This window comes from Thamnophis elegans, chromosome 5, assembly GCF_009769535.1.
Source record: "Thamnophis elegans isolate rThaEle1 chromosome 5, rThaEle1.pri, whole genome shotgun sequence".
Lineage (NCBI taxonomy): Eukaryota > Metazoa > Chordata > Lepidosauria > Squamata > Colubridae > Thamnophis > Thamnophis elegans.
In genome coordinates, this window is record NC_045545.1 from 12,905,875 (window position 1) to 12,929,939 (window position 24,065).

General features: G+C 42.0%; 1 protein-coding gene across 4 annotated transcripts in view; it reads left to right on the forward strand.

The window, feature by feature from the left end:
- The window catches only part of ZNF644 (zinc finger protein 644), a 64,309-nt gene that overhangs the window by 13,452 nt on the left and 26,792 nt on the right, over window positions 1-24,065 (forward strand). For all 4 annotated transcript variants that reach the window (XM_032217548.1, XM_032217544.1, XM_032217545.1 and 1 more), the window contains exon 2: window positions 11,894-11,950. The gene's annotated coding sequence lies outside the window, so the exon portion shown is untranslated. The remainder of the gene's footprint in view (window positions 1-11,893; window positions 11,951-24,065) is intronic.

Here is a 24,065-nt window from a genome sequence, read left to right on the forward strand (position 1 = left end):
CAGGCAGATCTATCCTCCGACAGTGAGGAGGAGCTTCCTTCCCTTATCTGATCCTCCAGCGGAACCTGGGGTTTTCTCCGATATTCCGCCAAGTAGGGATGTATCAATGGGCTACAGAAGCCCCTCTCCAGGAGCCTCCTGCTTGTATGCAACCATAGGTTCCAGGCCTCAGCAACCATCAGGTATCAATCCACCTCCATACATGGCAGCCATTATTTCCAGTCTATCAGGTTGGGAAAAGAGGCTGGGCTTCAGCATAGGGCCAGCCCTGGGTCATCTGAGAGATACAGGTCCAGTAATCACAGAGAGCCAAAGCATTCTTGGGAGACCAGACCATCCCAAGATCCCCTTCCCCCAGGCAGCCCTCCCTATTTGGGGAGGAGGAGGAACCCCACAGAGATTCAGACTTGTCTGAGGAAGAGGGTCTGGTTCCTGACCAACTGGCCTTTATAGATCTCTTTAAGCCATCCTTGTTCCGTTCCCTCCTCTTTAAGGCCAGGAAAGCAGCCAATATAGGAACTTCCCAACTTAGACAGGAATCCTTGGCTAGGGAGGGAGAACAAATGGACCCTCTATTTTCCAAATCAGCTGTGGGAAGAAGAAGTGGTTCCCAGTTATTCCTAGACATTGTCCAACAATAGTGGGCTTCCTCGAGATCTGGCCCCTTCCCTAACAATCAGGACAAACATTTTTACAACATTGGTCCTGATTTAGCCAAGGCACTTGAGGTTCCCACCATGAATGCACCTGTTGCAGTCCTGTCATTGACAATGGTGATTACTGGCTCCTCTGAGGAAGCCTTCCGCCCTGAGGACAAGAGGTCCAAGCAGACCCTGGTCAGGTGTCACCAGGCCGCTGCCTGGGCGGTCAGATCCTCCACAGCGGCATCCTTCTTTACTAGAGTTTCCTTACTCTGGTTGAAGCAGCTGCAGGGTAGAATTCCCCTCACTGATACCAGAGTCCATCAAGACCTCAATAAATTAAAGGGAGCTATGGAGTTTTCAGCAGACACATCCCTGAACACAGCTTGGTTTGCGTCCAAGTCTATTAGATCTCTATTAGGTAGAGATCAGGCACCTCCTTTAGCTTATACGGTGGCAGGCGCACTCCAGGCACAAGTGGAGACTAGTGTCTTCCTCCTTTGCGGGGAGTCAGCTTTGCAGGGGCCCTTTAGAACCTCTCCAGTCAAGTCTAAGGACAAGCACAAGGTTCTGGCATCACTTTATAGACAATCGGAGACTCACACTTCTCCTTACTACTCCTTACTCATCCTTTTGTGGGTCGGATGCCGGATTTAACCTCCCTCTTCCATAACATCAACTTCCCCCCAGACAGGGTCAGCAGCAGGCTAGAACCAGCAGAAGCGTCCAGAGATTCCCACCCAAGAGATTTTTCAGGGGTGGGGGAGGTCATCCCTTCCAGTAACAAAAGTGACTGAAGAACCTCTTCCCATTTGGGCTGATTAGCATTCCTTGCCAACTGAAGGGAGGAGATAATCACGGAGGCCTGAATAAGGAAGATGGTGAAATTTGGACTCTCCCTGGAGTTTCTATCCAATCCCACGAGGTGCTTCTTCAAGTGCCCCATATCTCAGGACCGGGACAAGCAGTTTCTCGTAGAATAAGCTAGCCAGCATCTCCTGGAGATTCGAGCGATCGAATCCTTAGGGCAGTTCCTTAGGGGCAACAAGGACAGGGGTTTTACTCCCTCTTGTTCATTGTTCCAAAGACCTCTGGGGGCTGGAGAGCAATTTTCGATCTCAAATGCTTGAACTGCCATATTGTCTACTGGCAGTTCAAGATGCATTCTCTCCAGACATTCTGGAAGATGTCCAGGGGGGATGATTTTCTCATGTCAATAAATCTGACGGAGGCCTACCTCCATGTGCTCATTCACCCCAGCCACAGACAGTTTCTCTGCTTCCCTTGCGCAGGGAAACATTTCCAGTACATGGTCCTCCCCTTTGGTCTGTCCTCGGCCCCCAGGGTGCTTACTAAGCTGCTAGCAGCATTGCCAGCTCACCTCCTCTCCAGATCAGTTAGAGTCCAGTGCTATCTGGATGACATCCTTCTTCAGTCCAGATCAGCAGTCCTAGCAACAAGGGACCTTAACGTCACCATCCAGATCCTGCGGGATCACGGGTTCACTCTGCTGCAGCCTGGCCCCTTAGCAGATCACCGCCGGGAGGGGTGCTGGTCAAGTGGCTTGCTCTGGGTCGCCAGGCAGGCCTCCCCCTCCCTCGAAGATCTTGATTGGTGGCCACAAGGAGTTTGGCTTTCTGGGCCATTCCTTGTCTTTATTACAGCGTAGATCTGCAGTGCCCTGAGGACTTTTCCTATTGGCGCCATTTTGTTGCTGCATTCCCTGCCAAGCCGTTGCCTCAGAGACTCATCTCCTATTGGGACTCTACTTACTCCCAGCAACCTTCCGAATACCGAGGTTTGAGGGCTGAATGGCCAGCAAGAGTGTGAAGAAGGCCGCAAACCAGCAGCAAGCGCAGCAGACCCAATCCTGTGGCCAAGGATGCCAGTGCAGCATGCCCCACTAAAGGGAAGCAGCCTAGAACAAAGAGAGGGTCCAAGGCAGGAGAGGCTGGCTGAGAGACACCAGAGAGCCCTAGAAAAGCAGTTTCAAAAGCCTCAGGGCAAACAAGGGCTTCAACAGGATCTCCCTCCACCTGCTGAGATTCCTGCTGACCCCCCCATTCTAGATCCTCATCCAGATGAACCCCCATCTGTGGTAGAGGAGGTGATTTTGGGTTCTCCCCCAACCCCTCTAGAGCCTCTCCCAGATCTTTAGCCTCATCCCTAGAGGAGAAGTACTTGGAGGAGGTCGGTTCCCTATTGAAGGAGGAAATCCCTCTTTCTGTGCCTGTCACCAGGGCTTTCCCCCAGGACCAGGATCACACCCCCGAGTTGACCACAGCCACGAAGGAGGGCCATATCTCAAGGGATTGCTGATGGTATCCAGCAATTGGGTCTCTCCCTACCCCTCCCAAGCTGAACCAAAGTCAAGGCAAAGGTTCCTGATTCCCCCGCAGCAAACTGGCAGGGTCTCCCCTCCGGCCTCTTCGGCCATCAGTGAAGCATCTGACATAGAGGAGGGTGGTCAAGATGCCCCAGATTTGTCAGAGGATGAGTATCTGACCCACGACGTCCCCACATTTTGGGGTTTATTCAAGCTCTCCATGTTCCGGGCTATTCTTACCAAGGTTAGGGCCTCTTCTATCTAAATGGGGCTTCCCGCCCAATCAGATAAGAATTCAAACGATCAGGGCAATAAGCCAACAGATGGAATTCAGGATCTAGGTGCAGGACTGTTCAAAGAGACCACTCCCCCACAGGAGCTGGTTCCAGCTCCCCAGTTTTTCCTGGACATTATTCAGCGCAAATGTGCCCAGCTGGGTTTCATGGCAAATCCAAGTGGGGTGGATAAGAAGCTGTATTCTATGGAGACTGCCATGGAGGATATCCTGAAGCTTCCTCAGGTGGACGACCCTGTAGTGTCCCTAACCTCAAATTCATCTCTCCCAGCCGACCTGCTGGAAGGATTTAAGGCTGAGGACAAGAGGGTGGAGAAGGCCTGTCACAAAACTCACATGGCCATAGTGTGGGCCATAAAGGCTTCCTCTTCCTGCTTTGGTAGGGCAGCACTATTTTGGCTGCGCAAATTGCTGTCCACTCTCCCAGCTAGCAACGTTAGGTCGCGCCAAGATGTCAACAAAATAATCGTCGTGGTCGAATATTCAGCCAACGCTTCACTTAATGCCACCAAATTCTCAGCCAGGGCCCTTGCCTCCAATGTGACCTTGCTGTGGCTTCGTCACTGGCGGGCGGACATGAAGGCAAAGTGAAAGCTTGCTTTCGCTCCCTTCAAGGGAAGCAAGCTCTTTGGGGAGGCCTTGGACTCCTTTTTAATTGAGTCCAAGGATAAGCACAAGGTCTTGCCGGCTGTTACAAAGAAACCGGAACAGAAAGGGCAACAGTTCTTTCGTAGCAGCCCTTTCGTAATGCAGATGCCCCTTATACATCAGGGGGCTACTCTAGACCTTACACCCAGTCGCAGGACCACTCCCATGAGAGGTCCTCCTTCATGGACAAGAATAGACAGCAGGGGAATTGCAGGTCATTCCGAGGGGGATATTCCAACTGCTCCTTTCGTCGGACTAAGTGACCGGCAATGGTCCCCTCCCATTGTGGGCTGTCTACAATTGTATGTCAACCAATGGGAAGAGACAACGACGGACGCTTGGGTGCTGAACATGGTCCGTTACGAGCTAACCTTAGAGTTCTTTGGATACTTCCATGAAGATTCCTTTGTTGTCCCCTTCCCAAATCACCCCTCAAATGCCAGATGATGCAGGTGGAGATCAGGCATTTGCTAGACATAGCGGCCATAGAGCAGGTACCCTCAGGGCAGGAGGGCAGAGGGTTTTACTCGATCCTCTTCCTGGTTCCCAAGGCATGGGGGGGGGGGCAATATTGGACCTCAAGAAGCTCAACATCTATCTAGCGTACAAGCGCTTCAAGATGCAATCGCTACAGACCATCTTGGGTTGCATCAGACAGGGCGATCTCATGACATCGATCGACCTGAAGGAGGCATACCTGCACGTCCCCATTCACCCAGTGCACCGCCAGTTCTTGAGGTTCCAGTACGCAAACCATCAATACCAGTACAAGGCCCTCCCCTTTGACTTCTCATCGGCACCAAGGACATTCACAAAGCTCCTGGCCGTGGTTGCAGCACATCTCAGGTCTTGTCCTGTTCACTTCGTTTGTTACCTGGACGACATTCTCCTATTGTCATCTGTCCCACAGGCACGTCGGTACCTCAGCCTCACCATTTCCCCCCTCGAACAGCACGGCTTCTCCATGAATCTGGAGAAAAGACACCTGACTCCAACCTCCAGAATTCAGTATCTGGGCACAGTGATTGACTCCACCATTTGCAAGGTTTTCCTCACACAACAGTAAGCAGACAGCATAACCTCCCTTGTGCGACGCATCAGGATGTCCAGGTCAGCTTCCATCGTGTCCGTATCCCAGTTGCTGGGGAAATTAGTCTCATGCATAGGGGTAGTCCCCTGGGCTCGAATGCATGCATGAGAGCTTCAGTGATTCTTACTCCTGGTTCAGCGGCGCAAAGCCAGAAACTCCAAGAGGATGGTCAACGTACCTCCAAGAGTCATCCGATCGCTCAGATAGTGGCAGTTGCCGGCTCTGCATTAAGGTCTCCTCTTCAAGAATCCAGAGTGCCTGGTTGTAACAACAGATGCCAGCCTATATGGCTGGGGCGCCTACTTTCAGACTCATTTGACGCAGGCAGATGGTCGCCAGCGGAGCTCACCCACAATATAAATTGGCTGGAGCTCAGGGCGGTCAGGCTGGCACTTCGACATTTCCACCAACAGATATCCAGTGCACATGTCCCAATAATGACAGACAACATTGCCACCAAGGCATACATAAACCATCAGGGCAGCACTCAATCGAAGGCCCTGATGCTGGATGCAGAGGCTATTGGGCATTGGGCCAAATGCCACTTGGGGTTGCTGAAGGCAGATCACATCTCGGGGGAGGAGAACACAACGGCAGACTGGCTGAGCAGAACGACGATCAGCAACTCGGAATGGTGGCTCCATCCATCTCTCTTTCACCAACTGTCCGAGCGATTCGGTCTTCTGATGATAGACCTGTTTACCAGTCCATTGATCACACAACTCCCCCGGTTTCTCTTGCGCTACCAGTGCCTCGGAGCGGAGGGGACGGATGCCCTGCAATAGCAATAGCAGTTAGACTTATATACCACTTCATAGGGCTTTCAGCCCTCTCTAAGCGGTTTACAGAGTCAGCATATTGCCCCCAACAACAATCCGGGTCCTCATTTTACTCACCTTGGAAGGATGGAAGGCTGAGTCAACCCTGAGCCGGTAAGATTTGAACAGCCGAACTGCAGAACTGTAGTCAGCTGAAGTAGCCTGCAGTGCTGCATTTAACCACTGTGCCACCTTGGCTCTTTGTCGCTGGTCTCCAGGTCTCCTTTACGCCTTCCCCTCTCTCAACCTCATTCCTCAGGTGATCAAAAAGATCCTGCTGGAGGGGGCCAAGATGCTGCTGGTCGTGCCCCATTGGCTGAGAAGATCCTGGTTCGCCAACCTCGTCAAGCTTTCCGTGACCAAATGGTGGCGCATTCCTCAGGAGCAGATCTCCCTCAGCCAGGGGGCCATTCAACACCGGGATCCTCAATGGCTCCAGTTGGCCGTCTGCCACTTGAGGGGGAACTCCTGAGGCGTGACAGTTTCTTGGACAGGGTCATCCACACCATTCATGCATCCAGACGTCCCTCCACGGTGCGCATCTATGGTGCTACTTGGACTGCTTTTTCAGCTTGGTGTCTACCGCGTCAAATTGTCGCAATGACCGCAACTATACCACAAATCCTTGACTTCCCTCAGGACGGATTGGACAAAGGTCTTGCCCCTAACACCCTTCGGAGGCAGACTGCCGCCTTGGCCACCATCTTATCCAGAGACCATCTACACCGCTCAGCAGACACCCCATGGTTCTCTGCTTCCTGAAGGGAGCTGCCAACGTACGTCCCCCGACAGTGCACCGATACCTGACTTGGGACCTGGCAGTTGTTCTGCAGACATTGACTTCTGCTTCATTCAAACCATTTTGTTCTGTCTCTTTACGCCACTTACCGTTTAAGACTGCATTTCTCATTGCAATCACTTCGGCTCACAGAACCTCTGAATTGGCGGCCCTGTCGATCAAGGAGGACCTTTGTGTTGTGCATCCGGAGAGGGTCATTCTTCAGTTTGACCCCTCTTTCATCCCTTAAAGTCAACACCTTGTTCTTCCAGTCACAGGAGGTGATTCTCCCTGATTTCTGCCCACATTCCAGACATCCCAGAGACCGGGTCTGGCACAAACTCAATGTACGACGGGCAATACGCATATATAAGGACAGCCTCTTTTTGCAAGTCCGAATCCTTCTTTATTTCTTTCCAGCCCACCTCAATGGGCAGGAAGGTTTCTTCTTCGACTATTGGGCGTTGGCGGCGTGCCTGCATTAAGCTCGCCTACGAACATCAAGCCCGGCTAGTTCCTCCTCGCATCATCGCTCATTCCATGAGGAGTGCCGCGACCTCGGCCGCATGGGCAACCCAGGTGCCCATCGAAGAGATATGCAGGGCAGTGACTTGGACCTCGCCATCCCCATTTGTTCGTAACTATAAATTGGACTCCTTTGCAGCAGTGGAGGCCTCCTTTGGAAGGAGGGTCCTACAGCGAGTCTTAGCGGCTCCGGAACAATGGAATGTTTCTGTTTCCCACCCTGGGACCATATAGCTTGGGTATGTCCCATGCTTGGACACTCCAAGCAGCGCCTAGGAGAATGACCATTGGCTTACCTGAATGGTCATTCTCTAGGCACTGCGGGAGTGTCCAACCCTGGCCTGGGGTAATCTGGCGGAGCCGAATCACCTCCCTTGAAGACATAGTTCACCTTCTTCAACATCCTTCTGGACTTCACCTCCTCGTTTTTCAAACTGACCTCCAAAGGGAACAGGAGGCGTGGCTACACTAAAGATTTAAACTCAGTCCTTGGGCAGCAAGCTGAAGTTAACCCATGCTTGGACACTCCCGTAGTGCCTAGAGAACGACCATTCAGGTAAGCCAACGGTCATTCCCTGGGTAATTGTATCAGCCTGCATTGAAAAATCCTACGATGTACAGTTGTTATCTCCACCAAGACACATCACGTCTCATTCCACCAGGAGTGTGGCGATGACCGCAGCCTGGGCTACCACAGACCTTAATTGAGTTGTCTGTCAGACCGCCACTTGGACCTCTCTGTCTCCATTTATTCGTCATTACAAATTAGACAAATATGTATTGGTGGAGGACACTTTCGGCAGAAGAGTTCTTCAACATATGCGCACAGATCAGAGGGTCTCGGCCCAGACAATGGCCCACCTGTAAGGATAAGCCAGGCTTTGGTATGTCCCATTCCTGGATGCTATCTCCACCAATTATGGAGAATGGGCATTGGTCTTTCCTGAGACACCCTTATCTTGGCAGTGGAGGTAGCATCTAGCACCACCCTTATTGGTGTCCGGCTCTGGACTAATGAGGAGAGGCATGGTCAATTAACATATCTGTCCACAGTGCTGCCTTTGTCAAAAGCTGGGAGCAACTACCAGAGAAGGCGTATCATCACAGATTGTAGACTCAGTCCAATTGGATACTGGGTGGAGTTAATCCATTCCTGGATACTATCTCCACTGCCAAGAGAATGGTGGAGGTAGCATCCAGGTAAGACCAACGCCCATTCTGTATGCTGCCCAGCTTTCCTACTTGTTAGACTTGTGTGCGCACATACATGCATATAGACAGAGAATTGTGTGCATATGAAATGTTTATATATTTTTGTACAGATACATCTGTGTGTGTATTGGTCATAAGCTGTATCCAGTTAAAGGCAAAAAATTATAATAATATTAAATTAAATTAATAACTACTGATTAAAATTACTTATAGTAAAGAATGACCCATCTGCAAAATTTATGTTCCAATCTGTTGACAAAAAGCCTGTGGACCTGTGGCTGAGCAAATATAAACTTGTACAGTATGCGTTTACTCTGTAGGACCATTCCCTAGGCTTTTACTGTTATCAGGGAGAGACCTTTTCTGTCCAGGTTACAGAATAGAATAAGAATAGTATATTTTATTGGCCAAGTTTGATTGGACATTAGGAATTTGTCTCCGGTTCCTAAGTTCTTAATGTTCGAATAAACAACAAGGTAATATAATCCAGGTGTCACCAACCTTTTGGACCCCAAGGACCACTACATACATAATTTTAAATCCCAGGAACCACTAATATGAATCCAGTACACCGCTCACTGAAGCGCCTGGACTCCCAGTGATGGGATGGGGTCCTTCAGGCACTTAGCTTGGCTGCCTGTTTCTGCAATCTTAATCAATTTGGACCAGTTTCCCACAGAAAACAAAACACCAGGATCTCTTTTCTCTCTCTTCTCTGTATTTCTGTATCTCTCTCCTCTCTCTCCCCCTATCTCTTTGTCTCTCTCTCTGTGTGTCTCATCTCTTTCTATCTCTCTCTCTCATCTTTCTCTCTTTCTGTCTCTCTCATTTCTCTCCCCCCTTTTTCTTTGTGTCTCTCTCCTCTCTCTCTCATTTCTCTCCTCTTTCTCCTTGTCTGTCTCTTTGTGTCTTTCATCTTTTTCTCATCCCTCTCTGTATCTCTCTGTGTCTCATCTCTGTATCTCTCTCATCTCCCCCCCTCTTTGTCTCTCTGTCTCTCATCTTTCTCATCTCTCTCCCTCCTCTCTCTTTGTCCCTCTGTCTCCTCTTACTCATCTCTCTCCTCTCTCTTTCTGTGCCTCTGTTTCTCTCATCCCTCTCCTCTCTCATTCTGATTCTCCGGTGCTCTCTGGGTCTCGCGGGTGCTTCTTCAGCCTTTATTGGTGCTGGATGCACCTCAGTTGCTCGGGGAGATGCACAACCTGCTCTCCGCCCTGAGACACTGGCCTGACCTGGCTGCAGCCGATGCTCTGCATTGTAATGGGCTCCAGGAGGAGGAGGGGATGTTGTTTCATCCATTGTGAAGTGCACTAAATTTAACTGCTACATAAGCAGCAGGCAGGCCATGGAGGTACCAACAGCAGCAGCAAAGAGAAATGGCTCTGTCGGGCCAGTGGCTCTGGGCTGAGCGGAAGTCACGTGTCTCCCCATGCAACTGAAGTGTGTGGAACACCAACAAGGGTTGGAAGAAACAGCCGCAAGAACCAGCAAGAGATGAAGCTTTGCTTCCGCTCTGGAATATGGAGTGAATCTCCATCCCCTGCCCTTCTCTTCTCAGACCAGGTGAGGAGTGACTAGGAGGGGAAGGTGAGGGGTGGAGTCAGCTGACAGGAAGCCACAGCAGGGGGAACGAAAGAACTGTGGGTTGCCAGCACCCGGTGCTTTAGCACGCCTGCGCCGCTACCCCCCCCCTTGCCGTAACAGCACCATTACCTCTTTCTGGTTGGCAAGGGCTGCACTACTCCTTGCACGTTCATCACCTGCAATGTTGCAAGTTGCATATACCTTCCTCTATGATGGAGATTTCCAGCCCCATCACAAGCTGCCTGACTGGTCCCATATTTCAGACCTCTAGTCACATGACTGGCCCATTGGTTACCCCGGAATAGTCGTCCACCCGGGTGCGCTGCGGACCACTAATTGGTGATATAATCAGTATACATACATACAAGCATATAAGCAATATATAGATACAAACAACAAGTTAACATACAAACAAGGTAATATAAGGGGTATCAATAGGAAAAGGTAGTATAAAAGATGAGAAAGATATTAATACAGTCATAATATGTGGGTAAATATGCTTAGACATAAGACTATACAATGATAATTAGGTGTCAGCAGGATTATGGCACAAGAGGAAAAATTGCATTTGTCTTTAGTTTGGACAACTAGATGATGCAATACTCTATAGCAGTGTCCTGGGGAGATGGATTGAAACAATTTATGTCCAGGATGCAAGGGATCTTTAGATACTTTCTCAGCCCTTTTCTGACCTATGCAATATATAGGCCCTCAGTGGAAAGCAGGTTGGTTGCAATTGTTTTTTCTGCAGTCCTAACCATTGAAGTCTGAACCTGTCCTGTTTAGTTGCTGTACCAAACCACACAGTTGTAGAAGTATAAATGACAGACTCAATAATTCCTCAGTAGAACTATAACAGCAGCTCCTGGGGCAGTCTGAACGTTCTACTGTGACACAAGGAAGGACATTCTTGGTTGTGCCTTTTTAACGATGGTTCTAATGTTAGGTGTCCATTTCAAATCCTGGAAGATTAGAGAATGCAGAAACCTGAAGGTCTCTATTGTTAATACTGTGTGGTCTAATATTGAAAGAAGTGGTGGAATAGGAGGAGGACTCCTAAAATCCAGTTTCATCTCTACAGTTTTACATTGTTCAGCTCCAGATTGTTCTGGCTGCACCACTGGGCCAGTTCAAGCTCCAGTCTGATGCAGACTCATCACTGTCTTGAATGAGACCAGTGACTGTTGTATCATTTAAAAACTTCAGTATTTTAACCAAGTGATCATTGGAGATGCAGTCATTGGTATAGAGAGAATAGAGTACAGGTAGTCCTCAACTTAATAACAGTTCATTTACAACGGCACTGAAAAAAGTGACTTAGGATAGTTTTTCACAGTTACAAGCTTTGCGACATCCCTATAATCATGTGATCAAAATTCAAATGCTTGGCAACTGGTTGCTGTGTCCCAAGATCATGTGATCACCTTTTGCTACCTTATGAGAAGCAAAGTTAATGGAGAAGCCAGATTCACTTAACAACTGTGGCAAGAAAGGTTGTAGAATGGGACAAAACTCACCAAATGTCTTATTTAACAACAAAAATGTTAGGATCGATTGTCGTTAAGTCGAGGACTACCTGTAATGAAGAGAGCACACAGCCCTGGGGGGCACCTGTGCTATTTGAATGGATGTTTGATGTGATTTTACCTAGCTTCTGTAAGCCAGAATGGTGGCTAAGACAGAATGCTAACTTTCCTCTCGTTCTTCATGTATACAGCAAGGACGTCTAAGGTAAATAAGGTAACAGTAGCATTTCTTTTTAAAACTTAAAGAAGGAACACATCAGAAAACTTGAAAGTAAATTGAATCATTAATAGTTTCAATAAAAATTTAGGGACAAGTATTAGCATGACATACTGTATATTTGTTATAAGAAGACATTAGTAATAACTACTTATATAGTTTGGCTCTCAATAATGAATATGGTATAATGGCTTTGAAAAAATATTATAGATAACATTAATTTACTATTATAGGCTTATCTGAGTTTTGAATCCAGACTTGAAGCTTAAAAACGGACAAAACAAGCATTGGTGAGTAATGAAAAGTTCACTAAATATCTAATATTTAAATATCTATTTTAATTTGAGTGTTAAGGAGTTATTGATTTTGTGGAACTCTAATGGCTCTCCTTCCAAATGAATATGGGAAATAAAAGTGTTTTATTCTCATACCAGCCTGTCTGGGTCTATTTTCCAGTAAGAAAACTTATTACAGAAAGGCGATTGGGCATGTAATTTGGGGAGGAGGTAAAATTAAGGAAGATAGATAGGATCTGCAACACAGTGCACGTCTCTGTCTCTTATACATGCATTTATGTCACATTCCTCTTTTTTAGAAATGGTATTTGGCTTTGAAGTGCTATTTATTGCATGTTTATGACTAGCTTTGATTTCATTTAAATAAAAAAATGTGTTCTACTTTCTACAGTGTGGCTTTATTTCTTCAAATATAACTTTATCTCCTATTATGCTTAAGGGTAAATGAAAAACGTTTTCCTATCCTGCACTTTCCCTGTGCGTTATTATCACTTCAACTATGGTTTATTTAAGTCACACGGCAAAGAAAAAATAGATTTCTCTATGCGAGAATGAATTTGAGTATCTTAATCCTAGAGCATGGGTAATTTATTTATTAATCAAATTTATATAGTTACCCATCTCATGAAAATGACTCTGGTCAGTGTACAATAATTAATAATTAAATGTAGTTTAAAAATAAAAATCAACATTAAAAATAGAGATTAATTAAAACTAAAATACATACAAATCCCAAGTAGAGATAGAATGAATACATCCACTTCAGTAGTGGAGCCATCTAAACAAGTCACTGGCATAACCAGCTTTTGAGAGAGATAATGTTTTGTAAAGGAGGGCATTGCTGCTAAACATGGCCTTATTTCTGTGTGAGAATAGATTGCTGAGTGATTCAAATGCTGAAAAATTGTGCTGTGACTAAAGAGTAGCTCCAATTACCATATAATACAATTTTGAGGGGTAGTAATTCTTTTTTTCAGTGCCTTCAGTGTTGACGCCTAGCAATTGCCTCAACAAGTCCCTGTGATGTTCATGGCAAGATTTTGGAAGTGGTCTGCCATTGCCTCCTTCCTAAGGTTTAGAGAGAGTGACCCAGCTGGCTTTGTGCTTAAGGTGGGACTCAATATAGTTTGTAACTTGGTATCTTAACCACTGCACAAACTCGCTCTCACAAGACTGTTATTTTACTATTACTGCTTACAGTAATAGTAAGCAGTATACTAATATTTTAAGACTATTTGAATCCAGAGATGAAAAGATGCTTCAAAGGGGATATGAACATGATCATTGTATCTGTCAAGCCTCTTTAATGAAGCTTCAGTTTTACCCGGATGCACAGCAGTTGCTATATGCAAGAAAAACACTTGTTTGTGTTAAGAAACCATCAAGATGCTGCAAACAAATTGTGCCATGTCATCACCACAAAGTCATTGTGGTAGCTTTTTAATAAAAATGTATATTTTTCTGGCATCTTTATTGTCAACCGTTAAAGCAAGTATATTCCATTCAGTGCAACCTACAACATTTTTTTGCTTCAAATCCATTTTCCATGTAAATTCCTAGATCATTTATTTTAGCATTATAAATAGTGGTAAGTAAAATAATAGCCACAGTGGTTTAAATTAAAAACATTAAAATTAATATTGAATTAAAAATGATTTTTGTAATGTCTGAATCTTATCCACCTACTTTTAAGTATTTGCATTCCTAATAATTCCATTTATTTCATGATTGATAGTGAACACTTTCAGTCTGCAGAAGTGAGTTTTGATTTTAGTGGTATTGTCTGTTGAACGCAGATTATGACTACCACTTGGTGGCACTACCTGGTTTCAAGTAAAGCAAGGAGTATTTTGGTTCTGGAAACTGAACAGTAATGCATACAAGAAGAATCACTGGAGCTGATGCAAAATAAAAATATGTGTAATTATCTGAATTAAAAGGTGAAGTTTAATTTTTCATTACATTCTTTCTTGGACGTGCATCCATCGATTTTACATATAATTTGAGGTGCAAACTTTTGGAGTCTGCTGCTTTGGTCATTTATCTCTTCCAGGCAGCTCAGTACAACTTCTGAATTAGTTGAGGTGTCCCAGTTCCTTCTTAGGTGAAGTTGTCATGGGAATCAGTAGGTTCCTATTCCCAGAACACTTGACAATCTTACCTTGGTTTTAATAGGGGAGAGTAGAGAATAGATTCCATATCTATACAGATTTTGACTATCTGTATCTATACAGGTTTTTGTTAAACTTCAGTTTCTTGGAATAAATGGAATGTTTATCCCTGAGAAATTGAATTTAAAACATAATGTCCCCAAATGATAATCCTTTATTCTTATACTCATCTTCCTTTTAAAAAAATCTCTAGAGATTGAATTACTTATAGGTTGTTTTAACTGAAATTCTATACTTCAAATTTACTGTATATTTCTTTTTTTTGAGATAAATATTGTGCATTTGATAGACTTTTAGAAAGAAACATCAAGAATTGGAAATGGTAGGATTATTTTAAAAGGACTATTCTTTTTACTATTTTAATGGGAGAAAATTCCTTTTATTTTGAAATCCTTCATGTTTGTCTAATGGAGAAGATAAACTTCAGATATTGTTTGATAGTTACAATATTAGATGATGATTTGAAAATGTATTACCATATTTTTCAGAGTATAAGACGCAACAAGATTTTGAAGAGGCAAATTAAAAAAAAAGTTTTTGCACTCTGCAGACCTCCCAAAAATGACCTGTTTTTCACAAAAACGCCTTTTTTTTTTCAAAAAAGGGCATGAATAGCCTTTAGGAGGCTTGTAGAATGCTTCTGGGGAGGGGGCAAAAAACAGGCTTGCATAGCTTTTAGGAGGCTTATAGAGTGGTCCTGGGAACTGGGGGGGGGGGGCAAAATTGAACAAAAAAAAGGCCTGTTTTTCCGCTTATTTCAGCGGAAAAATTTCAGCCCCTAGGAGTACTCTGAAAGCCTCCTAAAGGCTATGCACGGCCATTTTGGTGAAGGGGTGGAGTTTCAGGAGGCAAAAAATGCTGTATTCAATGTATAAGATGCTCCCAATTTTTAGCCTCTTTTTTGAGGGGGAAAAGGTGCGTCTTGTACTCCGAAAAATACAGTATGTAACATTTGTCTCCATAAGATAAGAGTTTTCACACATGGTAGCAATGCTTTTTAGTGGAAACATTGTGAGGTGGGCTAAAAGGTGTGTGGTGTTTGGAGAGTCCAAGCATGGGCTATCTTCTGTCTATTTAGCCAGAGATTGAGAAGTGAAAACCTTTGGCCACACCTCTTCCTCTCGGCTGATCTCAGTTTTTCTTTTCGGTCTGGCTAGAGAGACATGTTTTACTCATTATCCATACTTGGATTCTTCTAATTAGTGCTTTAACTAGCTAAGGAGAGCAACAAAAGGACAATTTTGAGCGGGGGGGGGCTCTTCCCCCACTAAGATTCAGCATGGCGGCGTTTGAGTTCGTCACAAGAGACCACGAGCCGAAGGACAGAGAATGGAAGTAGTGATCTTCCTCCCATATTTGGGCATACCGGGGGTTGTAATTCTAAATAGATACCTTTCACCCTGGCTTGGCTGATAAGGAGTCGAACTCTGTGGCTTAGTGGTTAACACATCTGCCTAAGATGCAATACAGCACAGGTTCGATTCTCAGTAAGGGTATGGCTAGCTGATGAGAGCTAAATAGCTTGAAATAGATCTATACTAGTCTCCCTTTATTTATTTATCAGCACAAATGTAACAAAAAGGCAACAGTAAAAATATTGGGTTTCTGTCTGGATGGTCTCTTGTGATGAGCCGAAGGACAGAGAATGGAAGTAGTGATCTTCCTCCCATAGTTGGTCATCCCGGGGATTGTAACTCTCTCTCTATATATATAACTGGAGAAAATATTGATCAAGATATTTGAACAAAATACTGGATTATATAAGAAGGATCTCCATTAAAAAAAAACCTTGTGATTGTGATTTATAAGTAACAAGTTTTATCTTCTTTCAACATAAGATTACATCAAATCCGATTAAAGGGGAGAGAGTCAATTTTAGAGGTCATTGTATGAACGGTGTATAAATATTCTGTATTAATGTAATACCAATTAAAAAAATGTAGTTTCTGTTCTAGATGTTTTTCTGATTAACATAAATAATGGTTGTTAGAGCAACATCTATGGGTATGGTCTTAAATTATTGAAATTTATACTAAACGGATCTCTCAGCAATCACAAGTGAAACAAAAATTGCGTATGTAATAAGCAAAAACTTGTTAGCAGCTTTAATGAGTGTTGAATCGCAGCTAGAGAAAACTGCTAGTTATTTACCACTGAAAAGATACTCATTTTAAAGATAGTCATGTGACAAAGGTGCATGCTATGCAAATTCTTAGTACACAAAACAGTAACATTTCACTATTCTAAATTGAGAAGACTATGGGATTAATTTATTTCAGGTAATTGTTTTTCCTTTTTCAGATAGGTAAGGTTTGTTAATAGAACATAATGTGTGTTATTTATGTTCAAAGAGAATAACCCACTTTGAATAGATTAAAGGTTTGGGTTATTTATTGGGATGTAGATATGGCAATGTCTCATTTAGTTTAGTTAAGGTTAGGACAGTACTTGGATTGGAAACTAGTACATTTTAGAATGTATCAGATTTGGATTGTGAAAAAAACTTGGACAAAAGAAAAAAGAAGTGGCATATTACTTCTGTATGGTTGCAATGTTGTGTCCATAAAGGCACCAGATGTTAAGCTCAGTTCAAGTGGTGATACCTAAATGTGCCAATTTTACTGCTTATGAAAAATGAAGCAATAATCCTTTGCTTGGTGGAATTTAACAGATTTCCATTCCTTTCCATCCATAATACTTATGAAGACACTGCCTAAATAATAGCCACAGCGCTTAGACTTACATACTGCTTCACAGCCATCTCTGAGTGGTTTACAGAGTCAGCATATCGCCGCCAACAATCTGGGTCCTCGTTTTACCAACCTCGGAAGGAAAGAAGGCTGTGTCAACCTTGAACTGCTCAGGATCGAACTATTTCAGTGGGCAGAGTTAGATTGCAATATTGCATTCTAGTCACTGCGCCATTACAGCTCCTAAATTAATAGGGCTGAATTGTGACTCAATGCTGAAATTGGGAGTATTATTTAAATTATTCACACAATTCAGAGAAAGTAGAAATTAATAATAAAGCAGTGTTTTTCAACCACTGTGCCGCGGCACACTAGTGTGCCGTGACATAGTGTAAGGTGTGCCGTGGGAAAATTACTTTATATATAGTCAATATAGGCACAGAGTTAAATTTTTTTAACATTTTCTAATGGTGGTGTGCCTCGTGATTTTTTTCATGAAAAAAGTGTGCCTTTGCACAAAAAAGGTTGAAAAACACTGTAATAAAGTACCTAGTGATTTAGAGGAGGGAAAGATAAGAATTCAGGGAAAGAAGGTAACCATCTCCATCCAAAAGATTCAGATTTATTATTGTAATAGAGAAATGGTATTGCAATGACAGTGTGTGTATATCAGATATTCTTCTGTGCTCTTGTTATTTAATCAGAAGTTAAAAATGGTTGCAAGGATCCCAGTTATTTGATGATGGATCTGTTATTCCTTAAATTCCTTTAACCTTCAGCATGCAGGCTTCTACACGTGAATGGATAGAAGAGCTGTTTATTTTTTTAATAGAATGAAACTGCTGGTAATCTTATTTTATTCTGTCTGCTTCCTTACATAAACATTCTTCTCTGCGAACAAAGTTTCATGAAGCTCTCCCAAGTATAATGGAAATAAGGGAGAGAGGCTTGTGAGAGAACAGTGAGATGTGTGAGCCTAGAGAATTCAGCAGTCAGTCTTACTATTTTGTCTAGAGGATTTTTGCAGTTACGAGAATCAGAGAGGATATCTATCTCTATTGATTGAATTGCTGGGGAACTCTCTGGAAAGGTGTGAATGATTTCAGATAAAAAGAAGGAAATTGACCATCTTGTTTTCAAAAGATGTACCATTTCCCTATTTTTTCTTTCTTTCTTTAGAACTAAATCTTAATCTTGCATATACAGCAGGAGCCTGATGATTCTTGTTAATGTTTTTTAAGCCAACCTTCCATCTGAAATGAGGAAAAATTGTTTCAGAAAAGGGGAGTTATATAGCCTTAGCCAAGCTCTCTTTTACATTCTTAAACTTGAGGTTACTCTGCCAATCATTAGTTTACCCATTAGAAACCCTCACATTAACTATATGTGATTACACCATATGCCTAGTGAACATCTGCTTTTTATATGGTTCATATTGAAATTTCTTTTTGATTGAAGTTTATTGTCTAGTATTGGTTCCTCATATCATGACTTCTGCTTCCGCGTGGACTTGGATCCACTTAGTCATAACCATCTTGTTCTCTCCATTATCATCCCTAATGAACAACTGCTATATCTTCTTATGTATAATACATATATTAAAGTTATAAAGCGTAAGGTAGAATCTTTATATCCTTTCAACATGAAGTTAAACCCCCCCCCCCCCAAAAAAAAATATTGTGTAAGAAAATGGAGAGAAAGCAATGATCTATTTAGGGTTCTTTTGTTTTATTTGGAAAGAAAAGTAGTAGGTAATTTGCATGACTGTGAGTATGTATACATGTACTTTCATTGCTAATCAGTTATTTTATACCACACAATGCTAGAATCTATTTTTCCTCTGCTCATGACGCTTGAAATCCAATTTATGATAATTTCTAATTGAATCTGACAAATCTTTAACTTTACCTGTATTAGTGGGCATCAGCATAGCATTTAATTTGGTTATATGGTTAAACGAGCTAGCATTTGAATGAGGACACCGTTATAGCGTGTGTAATAATAATACCTTAGAAAAGGTTGTCACTTACGCAGTAAGTATTCAGTGAATATTAACCTACTTGTAATAAATACAATTAATAATGTACATAGAAGAAAAATGATGTGCATTTTATTTTTAAAAATTCTTCATCAAAAGAAAGTGGGCAGCATGGATATGACAGGAAGGTTGAATCTAACCTGAATTATAGAATGACCTAGGAAGTTTGCTCAGAGGGGATTACCGAATAATTATGTTAATATGCAATTATCACCTCATTTCTTTTGTAGTAACTTCAAGATGTAGTGTAGTAAGGGTGTTATAGCAAGTGCTGATAGTTTGCAAAAATAGTGATGTTTGTGATTTCCTAGACAATAAGACTAGCCTAGGGCATTTAAGTGATAATCTGTCATCCTGAAGATGGATCTGACCTTTGTGCTTCATTTCTTAAAGCTTCCATGAAATGGCTATAGGCAGCTCTAACTGCAGAACTCATTAATATTTTCTATAAAAATAAAATCATTTTTAAAAGAACCACTTAAAAAGTTTATTTTCAGTTTTGAAGGGAAAAGGAAAGAATATCTCAAGACGATTCTTTGTAGAGCTGTCTATTTGAACTCATTTGAGCTGCAGTTCAATAGCTATCAGTAAATGAAGATTTAATATATCACTTGGGTAAAGAAGATGTCCCTTCAACCCAAATGGCTGTTAAATCTGATTTTACGTTATTTGTTCTATTATGTGGTTCTTAAAAATAAGATTATTTGCAGAAAAAGCTTAATGGGAAAACTCACAATTTAAAAAGTTTGAATGAAATGTTTGTCCGTTACATATCAAGAGTTTTATGTAAAGATGTAACACTGACGGGCCTTGTGTGGACTTAAAACTTAAGGAGAGCCATATATGAATGGGAGCTCACTAGGGGCTACTAGACATATAAGCTAAACTGAAAAAAGGCAATGTCAACCCATTGCAATTTCTATATTGTTGCCAAGAAAACTATATTGATTTACCAACACAGTCACCAGGAGTTGAGCTTGACTCAGTGCAACTTCATCTATAGTAGACTTTCCCAAAAGTAGAAGTATACCTTCCTAGAGTAGGTGCAGAGCTCAGAGGAGGCATGGATAACCCTTTAATTATCTTGTTGCAATAAATCCACCTTTCCCAAGGTTTTATGGTATTATTTTCATTGTTCATTTAGGACAGGTCTGTATATTAAAATTGTACAAAAAGGTGATATGATGGCAAAATGTTTTAAGAACTGGTCCCTTACCTGGAAGCAAGCTATATTGAAAACAATGTGACTTACTTCTAAGTAGATACAAAACTAATTTCAAAAAGTAACCTTAATAAGCCAGCTGTATGTCAGTGTTATTGCATATTTATGTTGTAAGAAATGTCCATCTGGGTTCATTTCCAAGTGGGAAGAAAGACACTGGAAACATGGAAGCTGTTTGAAAGATGGTTTAATGGTGGACAGGACCCCATGGTTTGAGATCCTGGGCAAGAGTGAAAAGGCACATGGGTGGGCGAAAGAGAGAGAGAGAGATTTATACGTACTTTTGGGCCCCGCCTTGGAGTCCTGTGTAAGAAATGTATTCTGATCGGTTGTCAGACTCTCATGGGGCTATGCAGGGGTAACTTTGTAGTGTCTTGAGTCCCAAGCTTGGTTGAATCTTGCTGGGTGATGTAGCCTCCCCAGGTGCCATGTGGTGAGTTCTGTTGCTAGATGGGTAGAGGACTAATCCTACCTTAGTTGGATCTTGGATGAAGACATTTGCTTATGAATCGATCTAACTCTCTCTTTATCTCTTAAGGGCTGACATCTGCTGTGGGCTATTAAGAGTGAGTCTGCTTCCTGCCTAAATTAACATATTTTTCCATTTCTCATCCAGGGAAATATAATATTCTGCCTTAACATTTCCTAGAATATTTCATTTTTCTAGGAGTGGGATGGATGTAACTTCCTACATTTAGAATGTGAAGGAAGTATGATATCAGTATGCATATATGATGTCATAACTGGATTTGAATGTATAATTTATAATTCAGTGACTAAAAAAGAGACCATAATTAAATGAATTTTAATACATGTGTCATCTTATTTTAGAAGTATATAAAGAGAAATGCATTTCAAAGTGCTTTAATGGAAGGAAAATAAATTATTTGTTTTAATGTACTTATTTGTCATGTAACGCTTTATCCATTTGTCATCAGTGTTTTGCATTTTTTTTAAACAGGAAGGAAAAATACTTTCAATGATGGTATAGATGGATGGGTCTTTTACAGTTAATAAAATTTTAAGGAGATATTGTAGCTTGTTTTATATCTCATCTGCACAACTTGATTTTCTTAATGCTACACCTGTATAAAAGGATTATTCAAAGATTAAATTTGAAGATTCAACTCAAGGTTTCTACATTTACTTACCCTTTACCCAATCACATTTGAATCAAAGCATCCGATTAATTTTCTAAATCAGTAATTCAAATTAGGATGGAACTAATTTAAATGCTTTCACTATGTAATTAAATCTTATGGCATTTATTAAATTTCTTAAATATAGCGCTTTTTGTATCCAGATTTTCTAAAGTGTAATCTAAACTAGCATGTTGAAAACATGCTAGTTTTACACATAAACTCTGTCTATGGAATTCATTGCTTTGTATTTGTTAGCATTGAACTGAAAAGTACACAAATGCGTTGTAGTCTCTTCTATAGTTAATCTTAGAAACTTAAATCTACATTTACTATGGAATAAACAAAGTCAGAATTTTTAATTGTGAGAATGTGCATCTCAATTTTCCAGGGTATTTCAAAGCACTATCAGAAGTGTTGAAATGTCCTGTAAAAGGGATTAAAATGCTGAAATCAACAATTTGAAACGGGTGATGTTACATTGTCTTTGTATAAATTAACAATAATTTTGATAAGACTACAGCTTAAAATAGTTTGATATATGGACAGTGAATTTGATACATTAATTAACTGAATATTGAAAAAATGATGCATAGCTATATTCTTAACTGGGTGTTTTTTCTGACTTTTTTATCCAATTGTTTGATTTTCAGAACACTTTATCCAGTTAAATGTCAATTGAACAAGCTTTGTTGTATGTAAACAAAATTTTACACAGTATTTACAGAATATAATTGAATAATTATCCAATTTAATAATTTTGTCCATTGTATTTTTCAATTTTGAACTCAAAACAAGTTAATAGTGCAGCTTGATGTCTTCATGTAGAGTTAGGAAATTTTTTCTTGAAGTCATTCTGAAAATGATCATTGTATTTTTGAAGCAAATATAATATTCTTAGTTTATCACCCTGCTGTTCAGGGGGCACCAATAAAATTGTTTTAAATGGGAAGCGTCTGTTCTTTTTTTGAACCCCTAACACCAGAACAGATGGGTGGAACATGGAACATGAAAGGTTTTACCTCAGAGGTGGCAACAGTGAAGCCACTCATTAACACTGAATTTACCACTTCGTTAACAACGTTGCTTCCTGTTGAGAAAAGCTAATATAGTTTCTCAAATTGACTGAGCATATATTTGTCTAGGTCTGTGAATGTCATGAGGCTGGAGAAAATAAAAATATTTTTACAGCATAAGTATCTTAGAAACTGAAATAATTTCTCTACTTGCATTTTGAAGAATAGAAATGTGATGCTTCAGATTTCATTTTTTATTCTCCTTGCAATATTTTACTGCTGCCTGAGCTTGTTCTTATTTTTAAATTTCTATGCATATGATTTACTAATTAGAATTCTGATTTATTGTCATTTTTGTACTGATTACACAATACGTAATTTGTTAGGAATTGATGTTTATTCTTTTATAGACTTAGAAAATTGCAGGGAATTCTAAAAGTGAAAATATTAAGCAATTTTATCTAATGGAGCCGTATCCATTCATCTAATGGATATTTCATACTTGCATATGTATTGCTTTATTTTATATGGAAATTGGATAAGTTTTAGACTAGATTTAAAGCATAGTTCTGACATTGCTTGTGTACTGTTAATAGATTGGATTTAAAATCTATTTACAACCTCTCCTAAATTTGGGCACGCACACTGTCATCTCAGCCCAGCTCCATCGTGTTTCTCACCGTTGTTTGCATGGAAACAAACGTTTGTGGGGCTAAAAAAAAGTTCACTCAATTCCAACTTCTCGTGAAAGAAAAAGATCTTGCGAAGTTTGTTTTGCTTCCCTGCACACAATAGCAAGAAATGCGACAGAAACTTGATGAAGCTGGAAATCAGCTAGGCAAAGAAATGATTGGGGGAAGCGAGGGTCTGGGTGGTAGTGGGTGGGGCAAGCTGTATGACGTGGCGCTGCAATGGCGAAACAAGCAATGCTGCTCCTCCTGCTTGGGGGAAGTGAAGGAATCTGGGCGGTGATGGTGGGTGGAGAAAGGTCCATGGTCCATGGTGTGGCGCTGCAATGGTGAAAAGGGCAACTGAGTGGCTGCTATGAGGTAAGAAGAGACCGCTTTCCCTCTCTTCTCCCTGCTCCTCCTCCTCCCCTTGTGCTAGTCCCTCCATTTCCAGTTTCTACATTGCAGCGCAGTGCCCAGGATCCATTTTGATAGCGTGGGCGGATAATTTGCTTGGCCAAACTAACCCCATAGTCTCCCCTACATTGGGCTCAGCTTCAATAGGCTAGTGGCTCCATTGGCGATGAACAAAACAGTCACGCCATGCCTCTCCTACCACCAAGTGCACTCAGCCGTGTGTGCCCTTTCTTCCACCTTTCTTTCCCTCGCGGATTGCGATGGACAAAAAATCTGGTCTCCATACCGTGGATTCAAAGCATCCCTAACCTTGTCTTTTCCAGCAAGATACAGGCCATGTACCAATAGCTTTGACCTCCCCCATTTCTTGTTTTGATTTTCCTGTCCAAAGGTAATTGTTTTTTTTGGTTTTTTTTTTGGCTTGTAACCAAAGGTATCTAGGCTTAGATTGTCCTGGACAGGAAATTTTATAGTGATACAGTTTTCTTCCAGATAAATAATTGATGGGTATTTAGTTATGAGGGAGGTAATGTCTCTTTCAATAACAGAAATTAAAACTATTTTATTTTAACAAGAAAAGAAGTAAAGAGTTGAGGTGGTGCAGTGGTTAGAGTGCAGTACTCTAGGCTACTTCAGCTGACTGCTAGGTGCAGTTCAGCAGTTCAAAACTCAACGGCTCAAGGTTGACACAGCCTTCCATCCTTCCAAGGTGGGTAAAATGAGGACTCAGATTGTTGGGGGCAATATG